Source organism: Camelus dromedarius, unplaced genomic scaffold (assembly GCF_036321535.1).
Source record: "Camelus dromedarius isolate mCamDro1 unplaced genomic scaffold, mCamDro1.pat HAP1_SCAFFOLD_180, whole genome shotgun sequence".
NCBI lineage: Eukaryota > Metazoa > Chordata > Mammalia > Artiodactyla > Camelidae > Camelus > Camelus dromedarius.
In genome coordinates, this window is record NW_026989839.1 from 112,136 (window position 1) to 132,844 (window position 20,709).

The 20,709-nt window shown below is 41.1% G+C and overlaps 1 protein-coding gene across 1 annotated transcript in view; it reads left to right on the top strand.

Moving 5' to 3' along the window:
• The window catches only part of LOC135320895 (uncharacterized), a 142,665-nt gene that overhangs the window by 97,010 nt on the left and 24,946 nt on the right, over window positions 1-20,709 (top strand). Inside the window, exons 27-28 of the mRNA XM_064484092.1 lie at window positions 15,814-15,999; window positions 18,459-18,683. The gene's annotated coding sequence lies outside the window, so the exon portion shown is untranslated. The remainder of the gene's footprint in view (window positions 1-15,813; window positions 16,000-18,458; window positions 18,684-20,709) is intronic.

Genomic DNA, 20,709 nt, shown 5'->3' on the forward strand with positions numbered 1-20,709 from the left:
AAGTTCCTTTCTATTCTAACTGCAAACTGTTTTTGAACAGCTCTGGTTTCCTTTGGATATGAATATATACATTTCTTTGCATGTAATCTGGGTTTTGGACTAGAACACCAAGCTCTTGCTGTTCACAAGCCACAAAAATAGTAGCCAAATTGCACAGGTGTGAAAGTTTATAATTTTTTCTGAGAAAGAATCCTTGAATTTGGGACTTGGGCTGTGATTTTTGCTTTTTGCTTCCCCCACCCCTCTTGTAATCTCTCACTCCTTCCCACGTGGCCCCCAAGAGTTTGTGGTTTCAAAGGAGTGGGCAAACACCCAGTTGGTCACCATGTACTGTTGCTATAGATGGAGCCCTGCCAAGACCTAAAGGACATTATCAGAGAGGACTTCCTGGAAGAAATGGGCTCTACATTCAATCGTGAGGACAGAGTAAGTGTCAGCCAGGAAAAGGAGTCAAGAGTGTGGCTCATGTGGCAGGTGTAGCCCGGGCAGAGGCCTGGAGGCTTGCGGGTTGGGGACCTGGGAAGAGTGCCCTGTGTGGTCCAGGGTGGAGTGTTCCCCTGCTTGGGAGGACCCTGGAGAGAGCCTGGGGTGAAGGGCTTTGGAAGACGTTGGGTTTTATTTGAACAGACACTGGAGGCAGTGAAGGGTGTCAGCAGGAAGTGACCCTCAGGAAAGGTACTTCTGGTTTTGCTTCTGATATTCTACAGACAGAAGGGTCGGGACGGGCGAGAGCAGGTCTGTCTGTCCCTTTGAGACCCACCCCGTCATTCATTTATTCATAACACGCGCACTTCTGTGTGTCTAAGGGAGAGTGGGTGGACCCACATTAGTAAGCAAAATGTATTTGCTTCTTGTGAGCTTAGCAGTGTCAGAAGTTGACTTAGCCTAGAATGTTCTAGGAATAGAGGAAAAAGTTGCGGAGGTTGGAGGGAGGGAAGTCTTCCTTGGGAAACAATCAAAATGAGCCTGGAGGCAAGTGGGAAGTAGGAGCAGGACAGGGGGTCCCTGAGGTCACTGGGGACCTGGGAACTGGGGTGAGGCTGGGTGAGCAGTGTCGGGGGCGGAGCTAGAATTCCACCAGGGAGCCTCTGAAGGGTTTGAAGTGGGGTGATGTAGTCAACTTTGTGATTTGGGAAGGCTGCCGTTGCTCTGGGTGTGTGTGTGTGTGTGTAGCGGGGAAGAAGGGGAGGGTGCCACCAACTGGGGGGCCACTAGAAGACCATTCACAGGCTGGGAGAGGGGCATCAGGTCTGCTTGGGGACGGCAGGGGCAGTGTGGATGCCGGATTTCCTTATGGGGATGGCTTGTTATCGGGGTCGCCCGAGAGGCGACTTTTGGCTGGAAGAAAAGAGATGGAGGCTGCCAAGTGGACTTTCCTCTTCTCTCCTTCCCTGCCTTGTGTGATGATCTTAGCTCAGCCAACTTTTGGAACAGAAGAGCTAAGTTCCAGGGTAGCCCAGGAGTTTGTTGAGCTCTTTCGAGTGAGATCTGATAGGATTTAGATTTCTGTTCAGATCTGCATGTTCACTTAGCTAGAAACCTCCCGTCATTTCGATTTCCATGGGGTATTTATTCTTGATAAAGTTTGCTTTCTTGGTGAGAGGAAATTTAATACAGCTGTTGTCTTTCTCAAAAAAAAAATCATATCTTTAAAGAAATTTAATATTCCAAAGAATACCAAATTTAAAAATTATAAAGTAAGGCTTTGGTGTAGTTTCTTTGGTTTCTGAGCTAATGTGGAGTTAGAGCCTTTGCATTACTTAATAGCACATCCTTGTCAGTATTTAAAGAGGTGTTAGTGAGCACCCCAGGCCCCACCTCTCAAAACATCATTAAAGTTTGCTCTGAAATAGTGAGGTCATAAAGGTCTTGTTTGCAGATTTCAAACAGTTTGTTTATATTATGCAGCATAGCTCCATTTATAAAATAATAATAGGTTCAAAATTAAGAAAGTGGAAGATAATTGATTTTATTAAAGCAGAAACATAAACTTTCTTGTGCTAATGTTGCAACTGGAAATTTTGAAAAGAAAAATCCTACTGTAATATCATCTACGTGGTATACATATATGACTTCCTCATTTGAAAAGTAACGGTGCAGTGGTTTTAGAAGTCAGGAGCATTCCAGCTCAGATACTGGAATTGATGGTTGCTGGTTTTCAATGGAAGAGCCTAAATTTGCCTTCTTAGCATTTTTTTTTCTTTTGTAGTAAGAGGGCTGAGTAGTGCTTTTCCAGCATGAGTTTGGGGCAATTTGAAGGCAGATGTCGTGTACCAGCAGTGAGATATTTCCAATGCGTTTAATTTTCCGGACATCACCAGGGCACATGTGGGGTTTGTGCATGCAGGCTGGGATGCTGCAGGACTCCCTAATCCATCACCGTTATGTCCTGGAGCTGCTCCGGTTAGTGAATAATTTTCTGTGCCTTGGAGGTAAAGTGGTCTGATGCAGATGATCAGATATGTAGTTAAAGTGCTATTACTTGAAATAAGATAAACCTAGAAACATGGCTCTAACAATACAGGATGAGGGAGGAGATTTGGCTGAGCTGCGTGCAGTGGGGAGTCTCCTCAGGTGACTCCCACGCCGTGATTCCTGCCAATATCCACCCCAGCCCTGCACGGTTGTCCTGCCGAAGCAAGCATGCACTTTGTTCAGAAACGCACTGAATTTCCTTGCGCCTCTGTTGGCTTTTTTTTGAAAGCACATCTTGCCCTTTGCTTAAATGCCATCCCTGCAAGTCGCCTCTTACACTCATCCTTCTGGACCTCGTCCATACATAGCTGCTGAATGGATGAACAGAATGTAGAATCTCCATTTAGTGAAACATTATTCAGACGTAAGAGTGAATAAAAAAGAAAAAGAGGAAAATGAAAAAGGCCACCTCTTCTGGGAAGTCCACTCTGACTGCTCAACCCGCCCTTTTCCCTTTGAAACACAATCACTTATGCTCCACTCTACTCTTTTTGATAGTACTTAAAACCCTCTAATAAACTTTAACGTTTTCAAAAAAAAAAGAGATGCTGATACCACTTCAACATGGACGAGACTTGACAAGAGCATGTTAAGTGAAAGGAAGCAGACACACACGGCCACATATTGACTTCAGTGATCTGAAATGCCCAGAATAGGCACATGCAGAGGCGGAGACCAGGTGATGGTTGCAAAGGGCTAGGTGGAGGGGGGTTAGGGAGTGACTGCTAGTGACAGGGGTGTTCTTCTGGGGTGATGAAGTGTTCTGGAAATAGATGGTGATGAGGGCTGCACAACCGTGAGTGTGCAGAAGACTGCTGAGCTCTGTCTCTGGGAGTGCCTGTGGTTGGGGGCGGCTTTATTTTCTTCTCACCCTGCACTCTGAAGAGACATCTTGTGCAGTTGCCTTTCTACTAGTGTGAGTGGTGAGAATCAGAGACTTTGCAGAGACTTGTTTCTTTTTCCCCCCCTGCTGAGTGTAGGCAAAATAATTTTAAGCCTGAGAAAGTGCTCCATCTGCAGAAATGTATTTCAGTTTTGCATGGTGTAAAAATCTTGAGAGCTTTTTAATTGTTGAGGACAGTCTGTGGGGGGAAATAGCCCGTGAAGCCTTGGGGAGACCTGGAAAAGCCGCGCTTCCCTCCCTGACACGGGTGGACTATTCACCCCAGTTCAGGCAGTGAAGGGCCCAGACCCGTGAGCGGAGTTGACAATAGTGAGAATTTACGTGTATCCGCTGCTTCATCTTGGATATTAATTTCAAGCTGAGTCATTTTGTGGCGGCAGCCTCATCCTACATCGGGAATTTATATTATCTGCTCTTTGAGGTGAAGACCTGACAGAGTTTATTATTTAACAGTCTCCCTTGAATTGATATCTCAGATTCCTTTGTCAAAAGCAAAACAGCAGAAATACAGACGTCCTTTAATGCCAATATGACCTGGAGCAGGTTTAGTCTCTGTGCCTCAGTGGCCTTATCTTCGGGTGGGGATGATGATAACAGTGTTTCCCTCAGAGGGGCTGGTGAGGGGAGAGTGAGGAGCACAAAGGAAGGACTTACAGGAGATGCTCACGAATGACTGAATTTAGTGCTCTCAGCCTGGTGAGGCCTCAGGGGCAGAGATGTCAGAACAGAGCATTCCTAGCCAGAGCTAGATCCGTGTTGGCAGCTGTTATGGTCAGTATCACAACTGTGGGTTATCAAGTAGTTTTAAGACTTGGTAATATGAATTCATGAATAATGTTAGAAGACTGGACATCTCAGATTCAGTTTACATAGTTCTCAAGATTTCCTCTGAGAAATGGATGGTTTTTTCCCCATCTTAAATCTGAGATGAGTCTCTAAAAAATTTCCGTATCCCTCCATCTTTTTGCTTTAATTCTCCATTTCTTAAAAAAAAAAGTTTTTAAATTGAGTTAGTGGGGACTGAACTGCGGGCCTCATGCATGCTAAGCACATACTCTCCCAAATGAGGTATAATCTCCCCCCTGATTTTTTTTTAAATTTACTTTCTTAGTATTCAGAGGTTAGAGGCCTCTAATTTTTTTCTGGAGACTTGTCCATGAACCTGTAAATCTATTATTAATGGACGAAACTTGGTTTATTAAAAAAATGAATAGTATATTCTGCAATCCACCCAAAAGGAAATGTTCATTGGCTTAAAATATTTCTCCTTTAATGTGATTTCTCCTTTTTGGTCTAGCTCAATTTATTAACAGATATCCTCATCATCATAATGACCAAACTCGCTCTGAGTGGACACCTACCTAAGGCTAAAATACTTTCCTCATGTTTTACTTCATAGCAGGTGTTTGACGGTAGGTATCAGTGTCTCCTTTTTTGCAGCTGAGGGATTGAGAGATGGAGCAGCTTGTCCCAAATCACACGCAGCTGGCGGTGGCTAGCTCGGTGCTGGAACCCAGGCTGCACAGGATGCATTCTTAATTGCTCCTCTAATCAGCCTCCCGTTTAGTGGTTACCCGAACTCCTGTGACTCCATAAATGGCCGATTTTAGTGATCTCAGCCTGATGAGGCCTTCAAAGGGGAGACACCAGTGAGAATGTGAGACAGAGTGGCATAAATTAAAATTGTACATTTTCACAGATGTTTAATTCTCAGATAGTGGCATAAAAAGTTAATTTTTATGTATTTTAGTGCTCTGTAAGCACTAAAAACAAAACATTAAAAATAATTATAGTGCAAATGAGAAGGGGGCTTTGAAAGTCCAACCACTGCTGATGATATTACTTGTTTTTCTCTAGTGGCCCTTATTGACAGAAATACTTACAAAGTCTGAATTGGTTTTATGTAGTCTTAATATGGAAGAAAAGATTGTCAGTGAATATTTTAAGAAAATCTTTATTCTTTTCTTTCCTGATGATGTATATATAAGTTGTTTTCATGGCTTAAGTACATTTCCTCATTTGTGAAATTTGAGTAATATCGTTTAACTTGTCTGACTGTGATAGTTAGTAGCCATGTATACAAAGAACCCAAGAGGTGTTTAGTAAAAATGTGCTGTCAAAATGACAGATATTTTAGAAGGATCAACTCTGAATACTAAAGGGGGTGGCTTATTACTGATGCATATTTAATATGTATATATATGATATATATGAATATGGCTTAAAGTAACAAGGATTCATTTATTTTTTAGTGCACTATGAAGTTTTAATGAAATCTGTATCATTCTAGTGAGACAGGGACTAGTTAAATTGCTTTAAGCAGACGACCTTGAAGATTATTTACACAGAATTTGTATTGTTAGAACTCAGATGTCATGTTGCCGTGTAACCATCCACTCAGACATTTAAATTCGTTGGATTCTGACATCCACATTGATCATTTTCAGGGAATAAGCTTCTCCCTTTTGTGATTTAAGAAAATTTTGATCTTTTTTCCTGCACTCTTAACAGGTGTAAAATATCAAAACATTGATTTGACATGTAACTTTTTTAATAGAGACAATAAAGCTCATGATGTTTTATTATGTAAATAAATGTTTTTGTATTTTAACAAACGTATGATTTCCTGGATTTTGAGAAGTATGTTGCAAGATACTTAGATATCCTAATTTTGGAAAAATACAGACGCGACTTTTATGAATATAGGCCTAGTACAGATCTGTTCATTTTTGCTACAGTGCAAGACATGAGGCCTAGGAGAGATTTGTTGCCGATTGCAAGGAGGACAGATCCCATGTCTCAGTCTCCCCTCCTGTAAAATGAAGTGGCTGGACTGGATTCTTTCCTCTTCTAAGATGAGTTTCCATGAGCCTGTGTCTTTTGTTTATATTCAGGAGTATTAGCAATATCAGATTAAATACTGAGTTACCCTCGCTTCCCCCGAAGCAAAGTGCAGTATGTGCTACAGAAGCTTTTAGTTATCTGATTCTCGTTTCTTATCCTACAGGCAATTTTTGTGTTGCATGCTTCCTGGCAACCTGGAAGGTCTTTTTAGCCATAGGTGGCGCTTGTTGCCCCTTCTTACCGTCTTAATTTTCCTGTTTGTTAAAGAAGGCTTAAACAACGTTATTTTGTTTTGATTTCTTTGCTTGATGCTTCAGAATAGCACAATGTCCATTATGTCTGTCTACGTGGAAAAATTGTTCTGCTTATATTTTAGTTTTATTCTGTCATCTCGCTGTGAACATCTCAGACTTGCTGTGTGAACAGTGGCAAAATTGGACTTTCTTCCAGTGTTAGAAACCAGTGAGCCGGGAACTTATAAAACAGCCAGTAGCGGCCTCTGGAGAACCTTATAGCTGAAAAGTGTACTGAGTTCCCTGAGTATTGACCCCGCTGCTGTGTGTTAATTGGTGGTAGGACATTTGGTACATATAGGAAGGGGTGTAGTTCTTTGACTTGGGTTTGCGTGCACGCGCTGCCACTGAGCCATGTGAGCCTGAGTCAGTTCGTTCTGAGTTTTTCCCTCGTCTGTGAGTTTGGGACGTTGGTATCTGCTTTGTAGAATTGTGAGAATTAGAAATTATGTAAATTGTTTACCACAGTGGGTATGTCAAGAGGGCTCATAATCTTTAGCTGCTGTTTGGTGTGAAGCCATCATTTTATAGTCTTTGTCAATTACTAAGAAACAGGAAAACAAGAAAAGCTGGTTTATGATGAAAGATATTTGAGGAGGTTCCATAGTTCCTATACCCATAATTAAGCATCAGCAGAGTCAGAAGTGTTACACAGTCACCCTGAATCAACATTAAGCCACAGAATTTTTTGTTACTTCATATATGTTGGGGCCTAAGGGGATTCAATACTTATATGCATGTTGTCTCCAGCAGCCAACTGAGAGATGACACAAAAGTGTGTGCAGGCGATAAATGTCTTCTTTGTTACTGATGAAGCCACGTTCTCCATGAACTTCAGGGCTGTGGGAAAATGTGTGTCATGATACTGTGTCCCAGAATTAGAGACTCACCCTGTCCCAGGTAGCTCTGGGCCACAGCGAGCCTTCCCTTGAGAGGACCTGCCCCTTCATGCACAGGGCTGTCCTGACATGGAGCTGAGCATCCCAGGTGCTTCCCAATGGTGACCAACACTGGAGGGAAAGATAGGGTTTCACATTCCCTGCTTGTCTCCCCGGATTCACACCTCACCCTGTTAGTGTGACGAGGGCTAGCTGTGATCCAGCGGCCAGGGGTATGAAGGGAGAAGCACTCTCCATGGCCCAGAGGAATGAGGAGGAGGCATCCCCTACCTAGTTTAAACAGGTGGTGGAATGGAATGGGAGGGTGCTCCCCAAGAGTTTATAAAAGGAGAAATAAGGATTTTCTTTGGGACTTATTCTAGCCAGGAAACACATAATATTATTAGAAGGGAGACTTGTAAATCACTTTTATATTAAGTTGACATTTGTTGAACAACAAAAATGTGCTACATTCTTTTCTGAGAGTTTTACAGAAATGAATCCTTCAATCTTCTCAACAAGCGAGTAAGGAAGGTTTGATTGTTATCCCAGTTTTATAGTGTGGAAATTTCAGCACGGAGAGGGTAAGTAAGTTGGCCAAGGTCACAGAGCTAGTAAGTGGCAGAGCTGGTATTTAAACCCTGGCTGTCTGGTTTTGAGGCTCCCAGAGATGGGCTTTGGGTGTTTAGAGGTATCTGCATCCCTGAATCTTTGTACCACTTTGCATCAGTTAGCTCAGAAAGGACAGGGAAAGGAGAGTTACACAGGTGCTCACTGTCATGTCTCGGCCACTGTCCACGAAGTGTGCACTGTGATTAGCGTTAATTATTTTCTAGGCAGTAGATCTGTTCGTATAACAGAAATTTAGTCCATTCAGTTAATCTACAAACCCTTCCTGCTCTGCTTCTGTCCATGGTTGCCATGTGACTGCCTGCCCGTGATTGGGCTGTGGAGGAGAAAATATACTCATGGTTGAACTCTGATATTTCAGTCTGGTTTATAGTTTCACTTCTTCTGTTACATTAATAAGTTTCTGGTTTTCTTGCATCAGTGTGTCATAAGTTTGGTTAATGTGAAACCAGTCCATGGGAGCCCAGGGAAGCTAAAGGTATAATTTCTGAGCACACTGTCGCACTTCTACCCGTGCAGACCTGGCTGGAGTATGTCCGCCTTCCTCACTGATTTCTCCAAACAGCAGGGTCCTCTCCCACCCCCAGATGTGAGGCTGGGAGCTCTATGAGTTGGCCAGTCGGTGGCCAAGTCCACCAATCAGAAAATGATGAAGTACCCGGAAGTGGGCTTAATAGAAGAAAAGGGCTTCCAGGTAGTCCGATGGGCTGTTCGAGTCCATTTGGTGAGAAGCTGTCACGCAGCGCTCGACGTGTGCTTTGCTGTTGAAAAGTCTGGATTAGATGAAGGGATTTTAAAAAGGAGAAAGGAGTGATTTCAGGTGGTACGTCCCCACCGGTGAGAAGTGATGGATGACCGCCTGTGTGAGGCATAGACAGAGTCTTACAAACTTCATAAAACAGCTTTAAATGCTCTGCCATCTGAGTGCACTTCATATGGGGTCCAGTTCATCACTGGTCACGCTGAGAGGGCAAATAATTGATGATGGCGGAAAGGACACGGAGGCATCAAAAAGTCTCAGTCATATTCCCTGTTTAAAGTATGTGGCACAATGTAGTATATTTGAGCTGGTTTATCACTGAACAATTTTTAGTGTTTTCTGGGACTCCCCAGTGCCCCAAGGCTCCATGCAGCTGGGTGTCCCATCAGAGCAGCTCTGTCAGCGCTCATCCTGGGCTGACGTGGTGTCACGGGGAGCAGGACGGTCAGCGTCCACGGCTCCTCCGAGATCCGTCTCCTCATCCGCAGTGCCGGGTTGCTCATCCGTGTCTACTTAGTAGGTTTGCTGAGAATCACACGTGATGGTTGTCAGGTGTGATTTGTGATTGTCTCTGTGATTGGCATATAGTCAGTGTTTGATAGAAACCCTTGTTTTTTTAGTATAATTGTAGCAGCTAGATTGCAGTGGTTTTTAGTCTGTATTTTTTTATAACTTTATTCTTATTTTTAAATATGCACTTATTTTTATTTATTATTTTGGAGGTACTGGGGACTGAATCCAGGACATTGTGCATGCTAAGTAGGTGCTCTACAACTGAGTAATACACACCCTCCTTGTCTGCACTTGAAAATAAATATTGCAATACACAAAACAGATCTTAAACACCATCATGGGACCTAGTCTATTTATAGACAATTGAACACGTATGCTATTTCAATAAGAATAAATGTTGAGACATACATTTCTGAATCTGTTAATGTGCTTAAAAACGATCATAGGTAGTGATAAACACGAGTCTTTGATCCAGTACTTCTTAGGGTCTGTTTTGCCATCAATGGAAATTACATTCTACAGAGAAGTCTAATTGGGTCTCTTTGATATTTGGATGGTTTAGCAGATGATCAAGGCTTTCAAAAGCTGACAGAATTGTATTTTAAACTAACTACAAAGTTATCTTCTAGAAGTTGGAATTCCTAAGCTTTTGAAGTGTCCAGTAATCCAGGGGGTATGTGTCTGTGTCTGTGTGAACGTTTGTGTGTGTGATTTCAGGAAAGTAGAAATAAGTTCCATATAGACTTCTGATACCTTTTTCCTCCAGTTCAAGGTGTAGGCATATATTTACACAAATAAATTGATATTCTTTTGTCATTTGGCATTTTGGGAATAAGAGGTTGTCATACTTGTTTCAGAAGAGTTGGGGAGCATGAGCTTAGAAAACGGGAGGAGAAAGAGGCCGGGAGGCACTTCACACTCTGTGAAGGATTTGAGGAACAGTAGCTTTTCTTTTTTCTTCTAAAGCAAACTGGCGCTGAATTGTAACATACTATTACTCAGAATTGCTATTCTGATCAGATACAAGTGCCTCAGATTTTTGAAGGCAACTTGAATGATGAAATGTGTTTTAGCAGTTATCTTTAAAAGTTGTTTTATTTTTCAAGTAAAAGCTATAGCCTGTTCTTTCTTCCAGCGGTACAAGACATGCTTATTAATCTATGTATATGATCTGTGTGCTTAGTTTTTTTTTTTTTTTTTTTGAAATGCTTGTTTCATTGTGGTTTGAATGAATGTTTAAAATTTCTGGATTTTGATGTTTAGAACATGCTGATATATGAGAACCGTTAAAAACCTGATTGTTCTTTGGTCCTTGTTTGTTGGGGCACCTTATTGATTTCTGTTGTCTGTTAAAGAGGGAAATGCTTCCTCTAGCCTGCAGATCATTAAGTGAATGGTTTGCAGTGTGCCTTTAAAATTCTTTGAATGCATTGATCATGTTTGTCCAGTGAATTTTGAATCGACTCATTGTAATGACTTTGCTTTTGTTCTGTGGCTTTTGCTCCTCTCCACAAGAATTTGAATACTCTGTTGCATTTTGTATACGTGTTCTTAACAGGGGAAGAAATTTTGCATTTTTTACAGAGCTGGGTTTTCCTATCCCCTCTGAATGCCATCTATAATTGATACAATAAAAATCAGTTATTGCAGTGCATAATTATTTCATAAACTATTTTTGGCATATTCAGAAACAAAGACAAAGAATGATAAAAAAAATACAAAAACCTTCCTTCTTTGAAGAATAGAAATGAGGTGGTCAGGCTCACGCATGCTTTGTGCCTGACACACTTACTCTCATTTCATTGTGTATCATGATTCGTAGATGGAGTTGCTTCAGGTTTGTAGATTTTTGTTTTAACATTTGTGTTGAATTCTTTCTCCAGGCTGATGTTTCCTGTTGTGTTTGTGGAAAGAGTAGAAGGGAAACAAATACTTTGTTTTGTTTTCAGGAGTCCTGAGTTGATGAGAAAAGAGTTGAGGGTGGGCTGAGGAAAAGAGTGACACTCCCTCTCCTCCTGATAAATAAATAAATCAATTAAGTGTATCGATATTTTACCAATAGTAGTTAGCGAGCCCAAAATGGATAGATATGCCCAATGGAAATTACTGAGTTCACCTGTAGAATTATGTGCTTTACCAAGTAGAAGCAGCTTAGAGCAATCAGAAAAATCAGTAATATGATGAGATATAAAAGGGATATCATATCTTTTATTTCTGAAACTTTTCTACGGTAAGTTGTGTAGAGCTAAAATTAAGTTTCAAGAACCAGGATTTAAGAGTGTGGATGGTTCTGTAGGATCGTTATTCACGGATGTGCCTAGACCCTGCTAGAGTAGCTGAAGATGGCAGGAAAAGACCCAGAGGCAGGATTTGTCATCCTAGGGTGTCCTCCATAATGGTTCCATGTGAAAGCCCATGACTGGTTTAACAAACTGTAACACACCCCAGCCGCCTGTGAACTTTGATAAGAAAAAAATATGCTTAGAAACTGCTTTGTAAGCAAGTGCCTGTGCATCCTCACACCAGTCTCCTTGCCTTAAAAAGCAGAGACAATGCTTTGCTTGCATAGTTGAGGTTTTAGATAGCACTCTGCTGGTTGCAAAGCAAGGACCGTGGCCCTCAGCTATAAAGGCTGGGCTTGTGTGCTGTTAGATAGCCTATTATCCCCAAAACAAGGACCTGGCTGGTCTGGTGGTCTGCTTTGTAATTCACATATCTAAAAATGTATCTTGTTCCCCTCACCCCATGACTTCCCTAAAGATACACTAATCCTTTGTACTCATTGTGGATTTTACAATCTCTGCCTCATCCCGTCTTTCCCGAAGTTCCTCCTTACTATCTCACAACTGTTGATGAATTTTTCCTTTGATTATACACAATAAATATGGGAGCATTTGAGAGGCTCGTGGAGTTGACTCCCGACTCCCTCTCGATTTCTTGACTTTTTACACAGAGTCTTGAATAATCATTCCGTGCTGGTAAGACTTCTGCCAGCCAGATGCCACAGTTCAAGGTGAGAAGTATGCAGGCTTTATCTCTCCTACCCGAGGGAGAGAGAGGAGAGAATTGAGATATGCTCCCCCGTGGTCCCTTCCTGCCCAAGGGCCACTGCAGCTCACCTGAAGCCTTCTGGCTTCTGCTCAGAGGGTCTCTGTCCCAGGACTGACTGCAGCCTTTCCTTCCCTTGTCAACATTTCCTTTCAGAATTTGGTCTGTTCTCTGCAATTCAACCCTGGCAGATGTGATTGTGGTCAGCGTGCTGGTGGGCAGTCATTTGGGGACTCCCAGGAGCCATGCTGATTCTCCTGAGTCTCTCAATCGGGGTTACAGAACAGTCGAGAACCGAAGGAAGCCCATTCACGTGAGGTCAACAGAGCATTACATAACTTTCATTTTATTTTTGAATTTTCAGTGGAGAAATTATTTGTAGCAAATTGTTCCAGATTTTCGGCCGCCTGCTTTCCTCACCACTATTTCCTTGTTGGCTCTGGTGCTTGTTTAAAGAGCCAGGTTTCTTCTCTGGTCATTTCTAGCAGCTGGGCTTGCCGAATCCTTGATCTGCATTTGAAGCAGAATGCTTCTTCGTGATGTCAAACTGATTTTCCTTGTCATGTCTTAATATTTTGTGTACACTCAGCAACTGTTTCAAGTGAAATGCTCTTGTCCAATTTCGGTTAACTCACATTTGCTGATCTCCTGCTTTCATGCTGAGGGCAGTTTCTTCTTCCTGTAATAAAATTTAGCAATTTGCATTTACTATGGGAAGGTACTGGCCCGAGGTGCTTTTTTTCTTAACAATTTTAATACAATTCACCCATTAAAATGTACAGCGGTTTTTACTCTATGCCCAGAATTGTGCATCCCATTCAATCTTAGAACATTTTCTTCCCCCCAACAGGAAGCCCCGTATGCATAAGCAGATATTCCCATCTTCCCCATCCTCCCCCTTCCCCAATGAGCCACTCTTCTCTCTCTGTGGATTTGCCTGTACTGGACATTTCATTTAAATCGAGTCACTTCATGTAAGTGGAACCGTCTATTGTGACTGACTTCTTTCACACTGAGTAACGTTTTCAATGTTTGTCCACGTTGTGGCCTGGGTCAGTACTCTATGCTTTGCTATTGCTGAATAATATTCCACTGTATGGCTGGGCCCCACTTTTTACCCATTCATCACGTGATAGGCATTTGTGTTGTTTCTGCTTTTTGGCTGTGATGAGTAGTGTCGCCGCGAACATTCCTTTAGGAGTTTTTATGTGGACATTTGTTTTCAGTTCTCTTACGTGTGTGCCCAGACAGCAGAATTGCTGGGTCATTCAGAAACCAAATGTTCAACACCCTGAGGACCTGCCAGTCTGTTTACCAAAGTGGCCACTATATGTTACGTCCTCACCAGCAACTGCTGCGAGCTCCGCTTCCTCTGTGTCCTCATTAGTGCTTGTTATTTTTTTTTTTTATTATAACCTATTGTTGTGGGTGTGAAGTGGTTTCTTCTAGTGGTTTTGACTTGATTTCCCTTAGAGCTAATGATATTGAACATCGTTTCTTTGTGCTTATTGGCCATTTGTATATTTTCCTTGAAAAATACCTTTTCAGATCCTTTATTGACCTTTTAATTGAGTTGCCTTTTTATTGTTGAGTTGTAGGGTTTTTTTTTTTTTTCATTTGGAGATACAAATTCCTAATGAGATAAATGATTTGAAAAAATTTTCTCCTGTGTATTGGTTTTTCACTTTCTTTATGGTGCTCTTTGAAGCAAAGTTTTAAATTTTGAGGAACTCCAATTTATCTCTGTTTTCTTTGTTCCTTGTGCTTTTGGGGTATTATTTAAAATCTGAGGTATTTTATTTAAAATTTTATATATAAAATAACTTAATTCGTAGGACCGTTCTAGGAGATGGGTGCGGTTGTTGTCCCCAGTGTATGGATAGGAGACTGAGATGTAGAAAATTTCACTGACATATCAGTGTCACAGCTACCCAGTGCTGTGGGTGTTCAGACCCTCATGTTTGTCCCCAACATCTGTGCTTTTCACCAACATGCTCCACTCCTTCCTGGAATCGTTAATGAAAAAGTTTTTCCGTTTTTGATTTCTTGTTAGTTTGTTTTCTCTTTGGTGACCTCATCTCCTCATTTTCCTTTCGGATATCAGTGTAGATTTATTTTAGGTCTCATGTAGGCAGAAGTATTGCTATCAGTTAACTTCTTTATTACTCACTCTCCGATGATGATTGTTGCTATTTAACCTAATCAAGTCATGCTTAACTCTTTCCTGCTCATGACACTGAAAAGTGTCATGACTTAAAGAATGCTTAAAGAAGAAAGTACTTGATTGATTTCATCTTGCTACCCAATCAAACCAATCAAATGAAAACCCGGTGTTGACACAGATTATAAGCCCTCCAGAATAGGGTCACTGTCTTCCTTGTGTTTCATTTGTTTGGTCACAGTGTCTGGATAGCGCCTTGCTGTCCAGCAGTTTTGTGAGGATACGGTGCTCGTGAATCATTGTAAGGACAGAATTTTGACAACAGACTATGTTGTTCATTTCCCAAGGGAAAAGATAATATAGAAATACTGCTCAGATCTATTTTAAAATTAAGCTTGGAATTTTGAGAAGAATTCAAGAAACCATACAAAGATCTTTTTCACTAATTTTAGATATATCTTAGACACATTATGGTTACATAGCAGAGTAACTTATCAAGTAGATTTGACAAGAGGTGTGTATTATTGATTTTTTGTTTTAGTTGAAATATTCTATCTGAGATAAAGTAATCAGTGCCTATAAATGCACAAATATGTTTGTATTTCTATGCAACATGGGAGCAGACTTCATATGTTTCTTTATAATACATATGACTGTGTGTTTTAATCTGTCTGCCAGTGTTTTTATAGTTTTTCAGCAATGTTGTAACTTTAGAATTCTTCTAAGAAATTCACTCCCAATACTACTGCAGTTTGTACTGTGTATCCTTTCTTATGCATGGGATTCCACTGTCCCCTCAGGGAGGAATTTCCACTCCTATTGAGTTAGTAGCAGATTTAAAGGAACTGTGATTTCTAGGCCTTTGCTCTCCATGTGTTTGCAGTTGGCTGTCAATCACGATTTTCCCTTTCTTGAGTTTTCATTCTTCAATTAGAATTTTTGAAAATAACTACTAATATGTTTCACAGGTCTCCCTAGAAACTTGATGTGTTTGTGCTTTTCAGTTTTCAATTTATGAAAAATGTAAATGCACCCTTGTTTTTAAGTAGTCCTTTTTCACTAGATATTAGTTTATCTCTTTATAGTTAAAATAAATTTTTTCCCAATGAATGAATCGTTGTGCATGTTTTAAAAAACCTTACTTTTTACTTTTCTTATTCTAACAGTTATATTCGTTGTAGAGAATTTATAAAATAAGGATAAACACAGTAATAACTTAAAATGGCCTCTAATCTCACCTGGAGATACAGTTGTAAGGTTTGAAATTGAGAATTACAAGTCCTCTCACGTTTTTCTTCTTTTTCAAGTACGTTTTGGTTACTGAGACACTCGAATTCCCATATGAATTGTAGCAGCAGCTAGCCAGTTACTGCAGAGGAGCCCACTGGGATTGTGATCGAGACCACGTTGAATATGTGGATCGCTCTGTGGAGCACTGACATTCCAAGAGCGCTGTCATCTGATCCAGGAATGTGCGTGGTGTGTCTGTCCAGGTATTTAGGTCTTCTTTAATTTTTTTTCAACAATGTGTAGAGTTTACATAGTATTATTTTATTTATTTTTTCCCTTTATACTGAGTAAAAGTGTGCAACGTACCGGAATCAGAACTGTATTATAGCCCCAACATTTGCTGCTACAATGGACGCTGCGGTCTTTCTTTGCCCTCTGTAAAATCTTGCACAAAATAGGACCTAAGTAACTCTTTCTTGAATGAATGATTTTATGATTGTTGAATGATGCTTGAGAGTCCTTGTGATGATATCGTTTTCCCAGACATTCCCCTTTTCTTAACTATGCCCTTTCTCTTCCTTTCCTCCAGCCTGGGTTTCAGCCTGCCTGTGGCATTGATTTTCCCTATCTGTGGACTCTTCCTTTCACTAGTTCACGATAATGTTACATGTGGGCTGTGGAAACTTGCTAGATGTCAAGAAAGAACCAATCCATTGCATGCTAGTATTTTTAGTGTGTGGTATTCTTTTATCTATTGAAATTAAATCAGGCTGACCCCCTGAGCTCTTTTCACCTTCCTACACATGATACTGCTCTGGTTGCTGCATGTGCCCTTCCCCCAGACTTGGTTTTGGAATTGAGTAAGTCACCATCACTGGAGACCACGCTTTTAAAGATGAGGAGGACATTTGATCCTTCTCCCTGGTTGGGGACTTGGATGAGATGAGGTAACAGATAAAGAATGGAGCCCCAGCACATTCTGACCACTGTTCTTTCCGTTCCTTTCTCCAGGGGAAAAGAGTACAATTCAAAAATATAAAGATTGTGAGCTAATGAGATAGACAAGACAACCGATCATTTATTAAATATCCTTTCATGCCAGAAACAAATGTATTATACACAAAATAAGCACACAAATCACGGTAGAACCGTGATTAAAAACGTGGGTCCTAGTTCGAGTCCTGCTCTGGAATGACCAGTCCTGTGAGATGGAGAACTGGTAGGCCGGCTTAGCGTCTCTCGGACTAGTTTTCTGTCCTGCAGAGATGGGGCTCGCTAGGCGTCCCCCCCGTAGAGGTGCTGGGGGGTGTAAGTGACGCACGTGGGCAGCCCTAGCACAGCTGCTCGTTCCTCGTAAGTGCAGGAGAGCATAGCTTTTGCGGTGACGGCTTTATGACCGCCCCGTGAAGACTCTCAGTGCTCCTAAGGGATGCCTTGTGGTTTGGAGATGGGATTCTCACTTCTGTAAATACCCAAGGATTGTGTTATTGGGCCCTGCTGATTTGAATCTATTCTTTAGAAAGTACATATTGTAGATATATTTTTCAAGCATGCATGCTTTTTTCTTTTATTCTTTATAGTTCTACCCTCTCTCTTGGTGGGACTTTTCATGGAATCCAGGAAACAGCCCTAAGCCACCTGCCTCTTCACACGTCTCCGTGGCGGTTTTCTTCCCTGACTAGAAGAGGGTTCTGCATAGGGAATTTTCTTTGTTCCCCTTTTCTTGGAGTCTCTCTGTCTGTCTGCCCACCTCTCACCTGTCCAACTGTCCATTTCTCTACCCACTCATTCTTCTGACTTGTTCCAAAAAGCATTTCAGGCAGCTTACAGAAGAACAGATACCAAATAAGCAGGTGAGAAAATGGGGCCAAGTTCAGACAGTGAGGCTAGGAGGCGAGCCTGTGTGAGGGTGGCAGGCATGAGAGACACGCGTCTGCCCTGTGACTTATAAGATCGACAGCAACAGTGTGCCTGAGGCTCCCAGCAGACACAGGGAAACAGGGTGTGTGGGAGATGCTCACTGGCTGTGAAATAAATAAGTGGCTGAGGAGAAGCCCAGCCTTTCCAGCTACTAAGGTTTAGGAGAATATTTTGAGTGTCTTCCAAAATCAGAGTATTTCATCTTTTCCTTTTTCAGAGTTCTATGTATAGTTGGTTACATTCTATACATGGAAATTTCTCCAAAACTGCTTCCCACGTGTGTCCCATGGCTCGGAATGGGGTGGTTCTGCTCATTGACGGGTGTTGGCCAGAAACCGAAAATGACATCCTCCAAGAAGCCTGGGATTTGTCAGTTATGTTTTGTCAGTGCTGATGACTTCAGAATATGCTTTCACAGTTCCTCTCCATCTGAGGCGGCAGCATGCTCTCTTAGCAGCATCAGGAGCTCAGGGCCACGGGATGGTGGGGGCTGACTGCACTGCCTTCAAGACAGCTGAGGTAGTCACTGCAGGCGTGGTGCTTTCACGTAGTGCATTTCATGTTCTTTAATAGGCTTCAACAGGGAGTTAATTGAGTTAATTAACATGTAATAAATATGATGCTTTGTTGTAAAGACAGTTATAGGCAGAATATAAGCTGTGAAGACTTTAAAAAATGTTTCATTACTTAAATTTCAGCAGGGAAGATTTAGTTTATCTTATTTATGCCTCTCTTTAAAAGTAACAAAGAAACAAGACAGAAAAAGCAGAGGATGATTTCTGTTCTTCCTCTCGGCTTGCAGGTGCCCTCACCTCCAGTGGCATCCATCCAGACACCAGCACTGACACTGGCCGTGCTCAGAACTGCCTCAGCCCTGAAGATACAACTGACAAATAGAAGGGGGCCATGCCCTGTTACAGCAGGTGCTCTCACTTTGTGGGTCCTTATGTAACTGTGCGTTGTTATTCAGGATCGCCCATTCTACGTTGTGTGACGCTGCTGCGGTGTCTCCTAGTTATTTATTTATGTAAGTACTCATGTATTTTCTCCAATGCATGGTACTAGACATCTAAAAATGATTTTTTCAGATGAAAAATAATGTGTATTTAATATAATAAGTCTGAAAAAAGGGGCAAAATAGGGTATCCTTGTCCCACTACTCAGAGACAGTAATTAACACTTTAACTTCTATTTTCTGTTCTTTTCATCAGTGTGTATCACCTCTGTCATAAAAACCAGCGATCACTCTGTGCCTGTTTACTGTGTGGAGACCTCCATTTTCCATTCGGCTTATTACATGTTTTTCTGCAATATTCTATCTCCCCTGGCATAATTTTTAATGACCAGTATAGCATTTTGTCTTGTGGAGGCATCGTCCATTTTACTTCGGACTTAAATAAACTTTTAAATTCAAGTATACTTAACTGAAATACTGAAAAGGGAACTGTGGTGGTACTTAAAGGCCCCTAACTCCCTTCCCCTTATTTCCTGAGTGTAAAAGCTGTTGACAATGTGGTGTATATATTTCATGACCTTTATGCCTATGACATATATATATATACACATAAATACATACATACCTACATACATACACGTATATGAGAAATCTATGTATATGTGTGTATATATATGCTTTATTGAAAAATAAGACCGTACTATATGTGTTCTGCAGCTCGCTTTATTCACTCACGGGTATATCATAGACGTCCTCCCACTCCAGACTCACCCGGTCCTTTCAGATAGAATGGAGGGGTCTCCTGATGTGCAGGTGTGGTCTCTTGTGCAAGGACACTTTTGGTGGGAGAGTGATGTGGACAAGGCCCTGGACAATGCCGAATCGCCGGCCCCTTCAGAGCCCACGTCTCGCCGTGATTTACCGCATCATTTTCTTGATGTTGGACCCTTAAGTTTTCTCCATTTTCCACTTTCAGAAAGGATGTTTGACTGGCATCCCTCTTGTACAAACATACCTGTGATCTTGTATGAGTATTCCTTTAGTTAAGGCTTCTGGAAATTTTGTCCCTGGATGTGATATTTACATTCATCACAGGCTCCTTTCAAGTGACTAGAAATTGCTTCTCCAGTGGGGAATGAAAATCTGTAGAATAACTTATGTAACCAATTCTCTATCACAGGATATGATTTCACTTCAGCTTTTCATCCCACCATTGTAAACAGTGCTGTGTAAATGCTCTGATGAGTACATCTTTTGAACTGATTTTTTTTCTAAATGAAATGATTCCTAGAAGTTGAGTTGAGTCTGTGTGTACACACGTTTTTCAGAGTTTACATATCCATTGACATGTCGTCCTCCAAAATGTCGCTCACAGTTTGTTCTCTCACAGATGGACACTAGCTAGAATATCTTTTACAAATATTTGCCGATATGATGAGCAAAATTGCTTTTTCATTGTTTTAGTTTCTATTTGATGACCAGTGAGTTATTGAGCATTTTTCACTCATTAGTCATCTGACTTTTTAAAAGTGAATGATCCCTTTTGTCCTTTGCACACATTTAAGTGAGGGAGCTTCTTGTTGCTTTGTGACAGCTCTTTGTATGTTATGAACATTAACCCCTTGTCTTCATCAACATGTATCACAGAGCTTTATCTTGTCATTTCTTGCCTTTCATTTTGTTCAGTAGGTTTTTTATTTTCGTTGTGGCTCAAAATATTCTTAAGATAGTAAATGTCTTCCTTTTGGGTTTTATCTTTGTTATTATTCTTAGAAATACTTTCTTATAATGGTATAAATCTCTTATGTAGGTTTATTTAATGTCTAAGATGGAGATGATAATAGTACTTGTTATAGTGAGGAGAACTTGAATTAATGTGAGCAAAGAGTTGTATTTGCTGTTATTAGTATTTTAATATTTAAACAACTATCTGTAATTTTTTTTGTGGTCATTATGACAGGAATAGAATTTGTTCTTTCCAGGTGATTCTCTGATTGTCCCAGGAGAATTATTGAATTCATACTTTGCTCTTTGATTTGAAATCCCACATGCACAAAATACTTATGTACACTAGAGTCTCTTTTTGAGCTCAGGCTAT